Source organism: Tamandua tetradactyla, chromosome 22, assembly GCF_023851605.1.
Source record: "Tamandua tetradactyla isolate mTamTet1 chromosome 22, mTamTet1.pri, whole genome shotgun sequence".
Taxonomy (NCBI): Eukaryota; Metazoa; Chordata; class Mammalia; order Pilosa; family Myrmecophagidae; genus Tamandua; species Tamandua tetradactyla.
In genome coordinates, this window is record NC_135348.1 from 44,113,235 (window position 1) to 44,128,257 (window position 15,023).

General features: G+C 37.4%; 1 protein-coding gene across 6 annotated transcripts in view; it reads left to right on the forward strand.

The window, feature by feature from the left end:
• LOC143666354 (uncharacterized) overlaps positions 1–15,023 on the forward strand; it is a 209,526-nt gene that overhangs the window by 114,272 nt on the left and 80,231 nt on the right. For 4 of the 6 annotated variants that reach the window (XR_013167549.1, XR_013167550.1, XR_013167553.1 and 1 more), the window contains exon 3: positions 14,700–14,887. The exons of the other annotated variants lie outside the window; for them this stretch is intronic. The gene's annotated coding sequence lies outside the window, so the exon portion shown is untranslated. The remainder of the gene's footprint in view (positions 1–14,699; positions 14,888–15,023) is intronic. 6 annotated transcript variants of the gene reach the window in all.

Here is a 15,023-nt window from a genome sequence, read left to right on the forward strand (position 1 = left end):
TTGTCATTAATGAGCATTTTGTTCCCAGATATCATCAGGTGAATTATCACTGTTCGGACTGGACCCTCTGATATGCTTGTCTTGGAGATGTTCACAAGTTTGCCTCAAATGAAAGCATTCCATGGAACAGTAGGTTTAGGGCACAGCACAAACTGATTTTTTCTCCAACAGATTCATAATGTCTTGAGTATAGTAAAAGCCCTGAGAGATCCTGTAACATTGAACATAATTTAACCCATTGTTCAAAAAATTTCTTTGAAAAGTGAACTTTTATTTTCAAGCATATACATAAAAGTCAGTTTGGGGAACGCTACTACGGATTATTTCCTGTACTCTTTTGGTACTTTTGTGAACAAGCACTGTACTGAATGTGTCACCCAGCTGTGAGAGTACAGAACCCAGCTCTCCTCATTCCAAAGCCAAGACTCTTTCTCTTAATATATAACTTAGCTGCTTCCTGTGAACACTGTAAACAATTGTGCTAATTTACTTGTGTAAGAAAGCGGCATATCGCTCTAGATATCAGCAAAAATGTTTTTCCATGCTCTTTCCTGCCTAGAATCCCCACCGCCACTGCATCAACACTACCAGGCTTATATTTATTTATTTTTTGCTTCTACATAGGCAGGCACAGGGAACCAAACCCGGGTCTCCGGCATGGCAGGCAAGAACTCTGCCACTGAGCCACCGTGGCCCACCCTCTACCAAACTATTTATAGCCTCATTTTTGCAATATCCTGCTAGAATCCTGTATTTACCAGATCTTCCTATGACAATTTCATCATCAATTTATTCAAAATCTCAGAGAATTCTGGCAGTTACTGGATATCGCCTTATATTTTTACAAAGCTGTTTCCTGTGGGCCTGTTTCTCCAAAATCGAGCCGTTTCTCTCAATATTTTTATTTATCCATTCTCAGTGTCATACCTGTTGAATGAATGAATTAATGAATAGGTAAGTGGCTAAGTTGTTTATCGAATTATTGTAAGACATGGTGTCTTCAGTACTTACCAGTTTAATATCCCAATTCTTAATACTCTCAAATAGTCAGGAGATCTGAGAGGCAGCATGGACTTTTAATCGGTTCAGTGGTTCTCAAACTTTAATGTGCATCGGAATCACCTGGAATTTCTGATTCGGTGGGTTTGGGAGGGGATCTGAGAATCCTCATTTCTAACAAGTTTCTCGGTGATACTGAGGCTTGAGAACTACTAAAAAAGAATAAATGTTATGAGTTCAATTCTTGCATTTGACACTGAGCAGAGCTCGTAAATACCTAGCCTTAGTTTCATTATTTTTTTAAAGATGAGCTTAATGTATTTAAGCTGCAGAGTTATGGTGATATAATACATTAGAAAGTACCTGGCCTGTAGAGGGACATCAAAACTATTGGATTGCTTCACTTCCTCCCCTTCTAAAGAAGTGGCTGAGAGTTCTCCACACCATATCTTTCCTTTTTCCTTGCCTCTTTTGGGTCTATAAATATATCCAACATTATTCTCTCACAAATGCTTCCAAGTCTAGTGGCCGATAGGCCTTGGAACCAAGATATTGGATAACAGAAGCAATAACACAGGCTTCAGGCGCTGGATTCCTTACTCACGCTCAGTGACTGCTCTTAGGTCAGACTCCAGTGGGTTTCAGTTACAAATAGTCCTTTTTCAAACACAGGCTTCTGCTTCAAAACAGCCCAGACACTGGCTGCTTTCTGCTTTATCTCCTCATGTAGCAGCGACAGCCATTAAAGTTGTCCACAATCTGATGCCGTTCTGTCTCAGCCCATCAGAGGACACAAAGGGGCACTATCTTGGCTTTATCGCGGCGTCCTTTCAGCAGACACTTTGCTTGGGAAAGAATTGAGTTGAACTTGAACCCTACTGCCTCACTTAGGAAGTTGGCCCTCAGCACAATTAACTGCAGTAGTTGCAGTAGTTCTAAAGTCTTCTGATGGGAGATGGCTCTTTATTTAAAGTAGATGGATTGCATGCATATATGCTCACCTTTTCCCTGTGTTGTCAAAACAGACTCCTTTAAACTAAAAGCAAACAAACAAAAACCTATTTTGTTGGGCTATTTTACTGATTAAAGTATCATAACAAGGATATATTTTTGACTCATTTACTCCTAACAATTGGAGGTTGCATTTTTCCTGTTTTTTTGTGTGTGTGCGTGTGGGTTGTAAGAGGGTCTAAGATTTGGGTCAGGGCTATGCATACTAAAAATCGATGCCTCTGCATTGGGTAAATCTACAGACCTCAGCTGAAATATCCATAAGGATCAACTAGCATTGACTGGTATCAAGCCTTCCAGGCTCCCCTAGGAGGTGTTAGAAAAGCAACAGAAAGTACGTGGGGTTCCTGCCACGCAATACAGTTTCTAAAATTTGGGTGTGAACGCCTTACTGCTCTTGAAGAGACATTTCACTCTATGCTTAGGAAAATGAATTACTCCCACTTGGTTTAACTTTCTGAGAACTTTTCTCCTAAGGTTTCTGGCAATTCTATACCCACTCATCAGCACGACAGCTGGGCTGAAAGAGTCTGAGGCTCTGTCAGTGACCGATGAGTGGGCTTATGTTTTGGTGACTTTGCTTTCTTCACTTTGGCACACAGCTTCTTTTTATCAAAGAGCTAAAACAAACCATGAAGAGAAAAACCCTTTGTAACTCATCTGACACCAGATGGATTACCACACTCCACCCAGCAGCAAGACAAGAAGATGAGAAAGGGGAATTGGGATCACACAAACCTTTTTCTCTGTCACTGGGCAGCAGAAGCATATTAGAGGAAGTCATAAAATCATATAAATTTGTCCCATTCCAAATTTATGCTCTCTAGTTTCAACCGGGCCTTATGGGCTGATGAGTATTGTATTCATCCCTGTTGACTCTTACTGGTGTTCCCCATTGCAGCTATTTCAAGCTCCCTTCATTTTTCATGTTTCTAAAGCCCAACCCAGCATCCTTCAAATCAGTAGATAAGCTTCCCTCTCATTTATTAATAACATCAGAACTAATTGGCAGCAGTCTCTTCAGCTTTTCCTCTCATTACTGTATTATAATAATCGGTTGGCACCTTTGTCAAGTAAATTCTCTGCTGAATTTACAATGTAAACTCCTTGTGATTTTTGTTTGTTTGCTTGTCTTATATTTTTTTCTTTGATGTTTGTAATATTTACTGTCGCTTTCAAATTTCTCATCCCTCTTCTTTTGCCATTGTAATTCTTATTTATGGTCTCATTTCCTAAATATAGGTATTTGCTAAGAGTTTATCCTAAACTTCATTTTTCCCCTTTTGCACTTTTTCCTTTGATGGGCTTCTTTGTCCCCATGAACCTTGTACACTGGACAGCTAATCAGCATTCCCTGGCTCTTAGCTCTAAGTTCACGTCTTATCAGTTTCTCAAATTAAAAACATTGTAAAGCAAATGAAATTATCTTTTACAAACAACCTCTCCAAATAGTTTCCAGTTTCAATGATACAACACTATTTTTCTGTTCATGGCCCATTCCCCTACTAGAAAGGAAGTTCCCTGAGGACTAACGTACTTCTCACTCTATTCTAACAACTAAAATAATGCTTAGCTACTTTCCAAATTAATGAGTGGAAAAATGAATGGCTGAGTCTTGGTTACCTAAGCTTGAAAACGTTCTACCACTTTGACTCTTCTTTCCATCATCCTGTTAATCAAAATGGTGGTCAAGCCTCTTGGGTTTACTTTTATAGCTGCTCTTCCATCTGCACTTTCTATTCTGAGTACAATCACTTAGGTTTTTTAAAATGTTTATTTCCTCTGGTTTGGCCTTTTCTTTAAGCCTCCTAATTGATCTTTCCAATGGTTGGAAGTAATATGTTCTTCCTCTCAATTTCTTACATGCATTTAAGATATTATTGAGCATAGCTATTTTTTATTTTTTCACATTGCATAATGTTTCTATTCAATTGCACACCCATAAAAGCAGGAAAGTTATTACATTAACCACTTTATCTCTCTCAGCACCTGCATATATGCCCTTCTTTTAAAAATAAATGGTCCATAAATAGAAGTGTACAAAGAAACATTACTGCCAAATAAACTTAAAGCACAACTCTGATTTGTTACTTCCCGATAATTAAACCTTTAATTGCTCCTCATTGCCTGCCAAATTGTTTCAACTTCTCATTCTAGAATTTAACCTCTCCCCCTCATAATATGTTCCAAAATGATCTTGCCAAAATTATGTTTCTTTACCCTCTTTACAGATCCCGTGTTCTAAGCAATCTGTGCTAATTTGCCACTCACGGTCCTCATTTTATTCACGATAAATGTTTATTCATGGTAAATTCCTTCAATGTCATCTCCATTTTTGTGTATGCTCGCTAAAATCCTATCTAGTTTTCAAAACCCATCCTCAGGATTTCAGTATTTGGAAGCAAATGTGAAGAAGCAGGTGAAAACAAGAAGATAGAAGCACATTGAGAGATGGGGGAAACTGTTTCTTGTGGGTTTATTCTTTGCCAAATCCCTGTCTGAACTGTACGTACTACTCCCCAAGATTTCTATCACTGTACTTCCCTTGTATTGGGAATTCCCACTACAGCATAGACTGTGTTTAAAATAATCTTGTTTAGTCAAAGTGCCTAGTCAGTGCCTTCTGATCTCAAATTGATTACAGTTTAGTAGGAGACACTGGCAAGTTTATAACAAAATATAGCATAAGGCAAAAAAAAAAAACACACAAATAAATTAGGGTCAGAAGAATAGGATGTGCAAGTGGAAAATCTCTTTCACATGATAATATTTTGTCCAATTTTGAAAAAAAGAAAATAATTTCAACCGCTAGGATGCTGGCAGTAGCATGAAAGTTACTCATCAATGTTAATGTCATAAATAAATATTTACTAAATATAGAGAGCATCCTCTGTATCCAGACTGAGAGAGGCACCCAGGGCATTTCTAAGCACCAGAGATGTTGATCTCATGAGTTGTAGTCCTAGAGTCACCTAGAAACCCTTTGCTACATGGGTTACTAGTTCACATTAAGTGACCACCCAGAAGCGTGGGCTTAGGCTGTACAGAGCGAGCTCTACACATTTAGCCCTTGTTGCTTAGGTGCCTACAACCTGAAGCTTTAATCTACGGTCCTACTCGTGGGATCTGCCAAGATGACAAGCACTGAATGCCAGTTTCTGCTCAGGAAGCTGTTAATTAACGCTTCTCCACAGACTAAGCTCGCCCTGATTTTCCTTCTGCTTGATCCATTCTCTGTCTGACGGTCCTCCTGGCATAAACAGGCAGGCTCAAAGCCTGCCCTCCTCAGCTCTGGTCTGCTTGATGCTTCTGCATTTGCCTTCCAGACCAGAGTTTCCTTCAGCCTCACTGCAGAGTGAATTCTATTGTGTCCTAGCCCTGCAAGCATGTGAGTGCCCCTGGATACAATAGTGACAACGTCAGGGAAATACTAAAAAGCATTCTGTCAAGAAAACCATCCGTTTACTAAAAATTAGAATCGGATAGGAAATCCACACAGGGCCAGGTAGGAAGGAGACACATGAAAATAAAAGGTCACAGGGCAGAGGGTTGAGTGTCTGAATGAAGGAAGTAGAAAGCAAGTGACTGAAGAGACGTGAATTGCCAAAGTTAATTAACGCATGTGAATATTGGTGAGTATGTAAAAAGGTGGAAAGCTATGTGTAAATCTAGATCTTTTATTCAAATACTAGTCAAGATTTCTTTAAGTAAGCCAATCTATTTTCATATGTGTGACTCTGAGCGTCGTTGTCGTCAGCTCCTTTTCATTCACTTATAGAACACGCCTGCATGTGAATTCATATGTACATGGCACTTCCCTTTGATCACTAATCTGAAAAAAGAGAAAGGGTCTCCTGGCTACGCAATGGCTGCCAAATGGCAGCTGAGACACTAGTGCCCCCAGGCATTTCAAAGGAAGAAAAAGGGTAGTTTATTCCAAGTGATAACACCACGTAAAACAATGCAAATCATGACTAATAGATTTAGGAATAACTGAAAATTCTGTGGATCCTTGTTCAGCATTAGCTGAGTTCTAAATAAAAACCAACTCTGAATCATCAGGGGAAATTAATATCATTTAAATCTATTCTTCTAAGAAGAGAGTAAGGCATTCCTAGATTGTAGCTAGGGCTTTCACGATAAACAGAAAAATTAGCCTTTAAACGCCTCTGACAAGACTGTGAATAACTCAAATGAATACAGCCTCAGTTCAGTTTGGAATTAAATTACCATTTACAGTTCTGCTGGCATCTGTGCTATGCTAGCCTTTTAGACAAGTGCTTGATTGACTGATTGATTTAATGACTGCACCATATAGCAAGACACAATTAAATCTTTCCCTGTGCAATGTAGAAATGTGGCTTAATTTTATGTTCACTTGAATTACAACCATCAGGATGTTAGTAAGAAGAACCGACCGCTATTCTTACTAGAAGACTAGTTGAGTTAGTGCTTGTAGCACAAAACATTGTTTGTTTTTAAATATGAATACAGGGAAGAAAATGTTAAAGGGCAAATCAGTCCATTTCAGTTTTGTTTATCTGTTCAAAGTTGAATGGCAGACAATAGTTCCTCTGTTCCAGAAGACCAAAAATGTTGAGTTCCATGGGGTTCAGATACCAAACACAGTAATGGAAATTCAAAGAGCAAATTTTATGGGTCACCTTTAATAGGGCCTCATGTTCTTTAGCCATACTTGTTATTATAAATGAAGATGAAATTGCCATTGCTGCGTTAGCACTTAATTAAACACATTACACCCATGACCTGATGATAATAGTGATGTTAAAAATAATGATGCTAATGGAAATGCTTTCACGATGATCTCTCCTATTTTTTCAATTTCTTGACATTAAGATATCTCACCAATGAGGACCTTTAGAAAAACGAGTTACGCATGGAAAAACTGAGTCTATCAAATATTATAATGGGGTTTAAGGTAATGAGAACTGGAAGAAAACTAATTAGCAACTAGATGACAGTCAACATTCTAAAAGCAGTTTTAATGAGATATATTCACATAGCATACAATCCACCCAGTATACAATTGATGGTTTTTGGTATAATCACAGAGTTGTGCATTCATCGCCACAATCAATTTTAGAAACTTTTCATTACTCCAAAAATAAAGACCCTATACCCCTTAGCAGTCGACTTTAAATATCTCTATCCTTTTCCAACTCTACATAACCACTAATCTAATTCTGTCTCTATAGACTTGTTTGTATTTAATATAAATGGAATTATATAATATGTAATACTTTGGGTCTGGTTTCTTTCATTTAGCATTTTTTATTTTTAACTTATTGTTTTCTATATTTTTTTAATTTGAGAGGTTGTAGGTTTACAGAAAAGTCATGTAAAAAATACATTATTCCCATATACTCCCTGTTATTGACACTTTGCATAGTTTGGTAACTTTGTTGCAATTGAAAGAATATTAAAGTGTTACTATTAACTATGGTCCATAGTTTACATAGGTGTATTTTCCCCATATGCCACCCTATTGCTAACACCTTAAAGTGCCACCATATATTTGTTATAATTAAAGAAAGAACAGTCTTATAATTTTACTATTAACCACAATCCATCATCAAAAACAGGGTTCGCTGTGTTATACAGTTCCATGTTTTAACTTCTTTTTTTCTAGTAACATACATGATCCAAACGTTCCCTTTCAACCACATTCACACGCACGGAATTCAGCACTATTAATTACACTCACAATAATGTGTTACTCTCACAACTATGCATTTCAAACACTTATAACAACCTAAAGAGAAATTCTGCACAGATTAAGCATCAGTTTCTCTTTCTCAATCCCCATTTTATCCCTTGGTAGCCTATGTTCTAGACTCTATCTCTATAAGTTTACTTACTATAATTAGTTCTTATCAATGAGATCATTACAATATTTGTCCTTTTATGTCTGGCTTATTTCACTCAACATAATGTCCTCAAGGTTCATCCACGTTGTCACATGCATTAGGACTCTGTTCCTTCTTACAGTTGAATAATACTCCATCACACGTATATACCACATTTTGTTTATCCACTCATTGGTTGATGAACTTTTGGGGTACTTCCATCTTTTGGCAATTGTGGATCATACCACTATAGACATCAGTATGCAAATGTCTGCCCAAGTACTGGCTTTCCGTTCTTCTGGGCATGGACCTAACAGCAGGATTGCTGGATCATCTGTCAAGTTTATACCTGGTTTTCTGAGGAACCACCAGACCGTCTTCATGGCAGCTGCACATTTCACATCACCACCAGCAGTGCGTGAGTGTTTCTGTTTCTCCACATCCTCTCTAAAAGTTGAAGTTTTCTGCTATGTTTTTTTCAAAATGGTCATTCTAGTAGATGTGAAATGATAATTTCATTGTGATTTTGATTTGCATTTCCCTAAAACCTAGTGATGTTGAACATCTTTTCATGTGTTTTTAGCCATTTGTATTTCTTCTTTGAAAAATGTCTATTCTTATGTCTTTTGCCCATTTTTAGATTGGGTTGTTTGTCTTTTTTATTGCTGAGTTGTTGGATTTCTTTATAAATTCTGGATATCAAATTCTTATCAGATATGTGGTTTCCAAATATCTTCTCCCATTATGTAGGCTGCATTTTCACTTTCTTGACAAAGTTCTTTGAAGCACAAGCATTTTTAATTTTGAGAACGTCCCATTTATTTATCGGCTTCTTTCTGTCCTTTGGGTGTAAATTCTAAGAAACCATTGCCTGCACAAGATCTTGAAGATGCTTCCCTACATTGTCTTCTAGGAATTTTATGGCCCTTGATCTATTTTGAATTAATTTTTGTGTAAGTTGTGAAATAGGAGTCCTTTTTTGTTCTTTCAGATATGGATATCCAGTTCTCCAACACCATTTGTTGAAGAGACTGTTCTCTCCCAGTTGAGTGGACTTGGCTGCCTTATCAAATATCAATTGTCCATGGATATGAGGGTCTATTTCTGAACTCTCAATTCAATTCTATGGTCAATATTTCTATCTTTATGCTGGTACCATGCTTTTTTGACCACTGTAGCTTTATATTATGCTTTAAAGTCAGGAAGTGTGAGTTTTCCAACTTTGCTTTTTTACTATTCAGGTCCCTTTGCTGTTCCAATTAAATTTGATCATTGGCTTTTCCATTTCTGCAAAGTAGGCTGTTGAAATTTTGATTGGGATTGCTTTGAACCTATAGGTCAGTTTGGGTAGAACTGACATCTTCACAATATTTAGCCTTCTGATCCATGAACACATAATGGCCTTCCATTTATTTGTCTTTATTGATTTCTTTAAGTAATGTGTTTGAGGTCTTCTGTCTACAAGTTCTTTGCATCTTTTGTTAAATTTATTCATAAATATTTGAATATTTTGGTTGCTATTGTAAATGGATTTTTTCCCTTGATTTCCTTGTCGGATTGCTCATTACTGGTGTATAGAAACATTACTATTTTGGAGTGTTGATCTTGTATCCTGTCACTTTGCTGAATTCATTTATTAGATCAAGTAGCTTTGTTGTAGATTTTTCTATATAGAAGCGCATGTCATTTGCAAATAATGAAAATTTTACTTCTTCCTTTCCAATGTGGATGCCTTTTATTTCTTTTCTCACGCCTACTACTCTAGCTAGAGCTTCTAGCACAGTGTTAAATAACAGTGATAACAATGGGTATCCTTCTCTTGTATGCTTGTTTGTATGCTTTGTGCTGTGACTCAAATCTCTGAGATCCTGCTCAATTTTTTTTCTTTTTGTGCTGTATGGCAGGGGTCACATTTCACGCTTTTCCCATGTGAGTATCCCCTTTTTGCAGCACCATGTGTTGAATTTTTTGTTTTTGTTTGGGTTTTCGTCTATTCGTGTGTTTTTGGGGGGGTGGGTGGGGGTAGTGCCTGGTCCAGGACTCCTACATGGCAGGTGAGAATTCTACCACTGAACCACCCTTGCACCCCCCAATCCTGCTCAATTTTTAACATGCTATCTGTTCTTCTGTATATGGAATTTCAGTTGTGCTCTCTTTGAGATCGCTGATTCTTTCTTCTTCCTGTTCAAATCTACTGTCATATTACCTCTAGTGCAATTTTCTTCTCTTCTCTTCTTTCATTCCCATAAGTCCTCTTATGTTTCCTTTCACATTTTCAAATTCTTCCTTATGCTCATCCAGTGTCTCCTTAATACCCTTCATCTCTTTCTGAATATTTTCCTTCATCTCCTTGAATTAATTTAGGAGATGTGTTTGAACATCTTTGATTAGTTGTTCCAGATTCTGTGTCTCCGCTAAAGTTTTAATTTTTTTTCCTATGACTTAGTCATAGCTTCCTGTCACTTTGTACAGTTTGTAATTTTTTGCTATTGGTCAGCATCTGATTATCTTGATATGTTTATTCTGAAGATAAGTTTCTCTTTCTTACCTAGTATTTTATTTTTGGTTGACTTTGAATTAAGGCTCTTCTCTGATATTTGGTTCAACTTATTCTTGACCTTCAGAATTGCCTAGGTTTAACTGATCAGACTTGTTCAGCTCTTCCTCATATGATTCTCGCCCTGGATATGTGGCACAGTCTTTAAGTCTGCACTAGTTGTGCAGTTGTTTCATCCCCAGGGCAAAGCCTCCTTTCTTCTCTCCTTTCTCTGGGAATCTTGATTGTTCTACTTGTTTTAATTTTGCTTCTATTGTTTTTTATTTTTTCATTTGCTTTAATTAATTAATTACTTTTTTTTTTACTCTCCTTTCATTGCCTCTAGCTGCTTTTGCTTGGGGAGCAAATCCAGAGGGGAAGGTCACCCTGGAGAAGGCTTTCTGAGTCTGCTTTACTCAGTCAAAACAGATCCACAAACCCATGAAGGATGTGCAAACCAGTTCCAAAGAGCTCTCAGGAGAGGGCCTACAAAAATGCCAAAAAGACTTTTTGACAGCTCCCTGAAGCTGTGTTTCCCTGGCCTGTCCAACAGATGGTGCTCTTCAGCAGACTTTTCTCCACAGCCTTAAGAGGACCCTGTGTCTTTGAACGTCTACTGCCTTCACTCCTGTTGGGAGTGGGGTTGAAATAATGGCTAGGTGGTCTCTGTCTGGGGCAAGCTAAATCTTGTCTCAAGACTGGGATTCAGCGATCACAATTTGTAGACCAAAAGTTGTGGTCAGCACTTGATTTTGTCTCCTCTCCCCTATTCTTCTGGAAGAGTGCTTCCATAACCATCTCCATCTACACCAGCCAGCCAGAAACTGGACCTTAGGTAGATGACCTCAAGAGGGCTGCCAGCAGTGGTAGCTGAGCACTTTATTTTCAGTTCTTTACAGTGTCCCAGCCTTTTCTTTCCACTCTTCTCTGGATGCTGTGTGTTTTGGTTTCCTAAAGCTACCAGAATGCAATATACTACAAAGGGAGTGGCTTTTAAAAAGGAATCTATTAAGTTGAAAGTTTATGGTTCTAAGTCTATGAAAATGTCCAAACTCAGGCATCCAAGTAAAGATACCCTGACTCAAGAAAGGCCAATGGGTCTGGAACACCTGTCAGCTGGGAAGGCACGTGGCTGGCATCTGCTGGGGTCTTTGGCTTCTTGTTTCAAACAGCTTCCCCACATACATTTTCTTTCTTCATCTCCAAACATCTCTACCTGTGTCAGCTCTGTCGGCTCTGAAGTTTTTTTTTTTTGAAATGGATCTCTCTTAAACGACTTCAGTAAGCAACACCACCTTGAATGAGTGGAGACACATTTCCATGGAAATCACCTAATCAACAGTCTCACTTGCAGTTGGGTGAGTCATGTCTCCATGGAAACAATTTACTAAGAAAGATCACACCCAGCAATATTGAAACAGGATCAAAGAACATGACTTTTCTGGGATGCACAACAGTTTCAGACCAGCACACTGTACAACACTCCCCTTTGGAGCTCCAGACAATTGTTTCCAACAGTTTCTGCCTGGTCACCAGCTGCTTTCAGAAGAGGTTTGAGTATGCATCTCCCTACATCTCCATTTTCCCTTGAAGTCCCTAGTCACTTTTAAGGGAGCAGTTTCAAGATAGCAATGAAGTTAAGAAGTAAGAATTAATGTTTAATTGTGAATGAGTGCTGAAAGTATCTATGTATGTTACTATTGAAAAATTTGATGTAAATATAATAATGCAAAATTTTCTTTAAGTCTTTGCCTGATAGGTATTTTTCAAATAATTTTTTTGTTTTCATATTGTGAAAATAATATAGATAAAATTTTTATGAAATGTGTATTCTCCATTTTTAAAATAAAAATAAAATTAAATACGCAGATATAGACATCCATTTTAATAGACTATGGTCAGTATCTTAAAGGCCCTTGTGTCCCCCGCCTTGTTCATCAATGAAATCAAAATTTGTTCTTTTTATCAATGTTCTCAACACTAACAGTTTACCATACAGACTAGAGGCCATGTGATCAATTCTCACCAATGAGATACAATGGTAAGCCTGCTGGGGAACTCATAAAAAACTTTCTGCTTTCTTGATTAAAGAGACGATTGAAGGACAATACCGTCCCTGTCTCCCTGCTTCTTCCTGTGAGATGTAATAGGATGCCTAAACTGTGGCAGTTATTTTCAGACTGTTTAGGATCAAATGATAGGATGTAAGATACTAAGGAAAGAAAAGATAGGAAGATCTTGCATCTTTGAGTCCTTCATTGAGGCATTATACTAGGAAGTAACAACTGTTCACTTTTTAAAAACACCTATTTGCATAAGCTGTTTTAGATGGATTTCTATTTGCAGTCAAAAGCATTACTTACTGGATTATCTAGTCTGTGAAAAATCTATCACTACAAATAACTCTCATTACACAGATCTTGATCTCTTAGTAAATTATAAAGTTATATAACATTTACAAGATTCCAAGAGGTAAGTTACCATCAGATGACCCTTGAATTGACTATAAAATGAAGTTCATGGGTGTGTGTGTGCAAGGGTAGTTCAGTGTAGAATTCTCACCTGCCATGCCGGAGACCTGGGTTCGATTCCCAGCCCATATTCTTCCCCAAAACAAAACAAACAAGCAAACAAAAAGCAAACAAAAATTCAACTAAAATAATAGGATACTCACATGGAAGAAAAACAAAATGCGACCCCTCCATACAGCATACAAGCAAAATGTAGTTTATGATTTATTATTCTAATTCTATTTTTGGGTATATTGGGACTCAATAAGGGTTTAATATTATCAAGCCAAAATGCAAGAGCAGAAATTCAGATTATATATTTGAGAAGAGGAAAATCTAAAGGAAAAGTGAAGTATATGCACTGAGTCGCCTAGATGTTAAGAAATGCCTTCCTAGCTCTGGAACTCTCAGAGCTAGCAAGCTCTGTATTTCACTTTGATAGGGATGTTAAATGGCATTTAAATGTTTTCTAAATCATTGGTCAAAAGTTTCATACATACTTATACATTAAGACTTTAAATGCAGTTTCTTTTTGTCTTGGGGATACTGGGAGATTTATCACAATTATACCAGATTGGTCCGTGAGCTGGATTTATTTTCAAACTGCTCGTTAACGGTCTTTGGTGAACCAATGACTGAAAATGAGAGTAAGCACTGAGAAACAGAGTAACTTCATGTCAACTGACTCTCATAAAAGTCATGGGCGTGTATTATGCATTTCTTAATTGTCTCATAATTCATTTTGGTTGTTACATAGCAAAGTATCAGTCCATAAAGGATGAAGTAAAACATCCTTCACCACAAATAATCTGAGAGGGAGTATTCCAAGTGCCAAAATTATGCCAGGCACTTGACTGTATTTTAGCTTGTTTAATCTTCCCCCAAATATTTTATTTATGTTTCAATCTTTTCAGGTGAGAAAACAGTGAGTCAAGATCAAATAACTGGCAAATAGCAGGTGAATAGACTGTGTGCATCGTTATGTTGTCATTCTGTAATCTGATGGCCAAACTGGGATTCAAACACAAGTTCAGAAGCAGATCGGTTTACTGGGTAACATCACGCTAATGTGATGGCATCTATCTGAGCAGTGACTGATGCGTAATCAGTGTCCGACTAATATCATTTCTTTTTTTTTTCCTATTAGGTCAAGAGTTTCTTTCAGTCTCATTTTATTCTTTTAAAATAATTTTATTTCTTATTTTTATTAATTGCAAACTGTATTGCAACATATATTAAAAAGAAATCCACAATAAAACCAATATGTAGCATATGATATCTTCAAATACATATCACTACATCAATTTATCAATGAATCAGTGACAGTGTTTTCGTTTACTTTGTATGCTGTATGGTGGGGTCACATTTCATTCTTTTTTCCATGTGAGTATCCTCTTATTGCAGCACCATTTGTTGAATTGTTTTGTTTTTTTGTTTGTTTGTTTTTTGTTTTTGGAGAAGTGCATGGGCTCTGAATTGAACCCGGGTCTCTTGCAAGGCAGGTGGGAATTCTACCACTGAACCACCCTCGCACCCCAATTTTTGTTTTTTTGGTTTACTTTTTAAATTTTTCATCATTTTGGGAAAAAATGTAAAGACGTTGAACACTTTCCAAATGCTTACATTGAAACACTAACTGAACTCCTGATCTGTTGTGCAAGTGGGTTCATCTTTGATGACTGCACTTTCTGGTAATAGTTAAATTTTATTTGAATATATTAATTCTGGCTTTTGTCTATGTTTGCTAGTGAGAGTCATGAAATTATTTGCTTTCAGAGCTCTGACTGCAGTGTCTACTGGCGACACCAATGGTTCTTGCAGCTTTGGGTTTTGTGTAGCTGGGGCTGACTGCCTAAGCAACTCAGAGGACCTACACAAGGGTTAAAATACTCTTCTGTGACTGTCTTCAATTTGCAAATCCAGTGGGTCCAAAAGTTTCAGCAGGTTTTGGGGGTCATTATAAGGTATGTGTTTTTCTCTGTGACTACCCTTATTTTACAGTGTAAAAAGATAATTCTTGTCTCACTGAACATGACATTCTCTCATTCTCATGCCTATTCGCCAATTTGAAGGAATGAATTTTTCAAAGTGCTAGCTTAT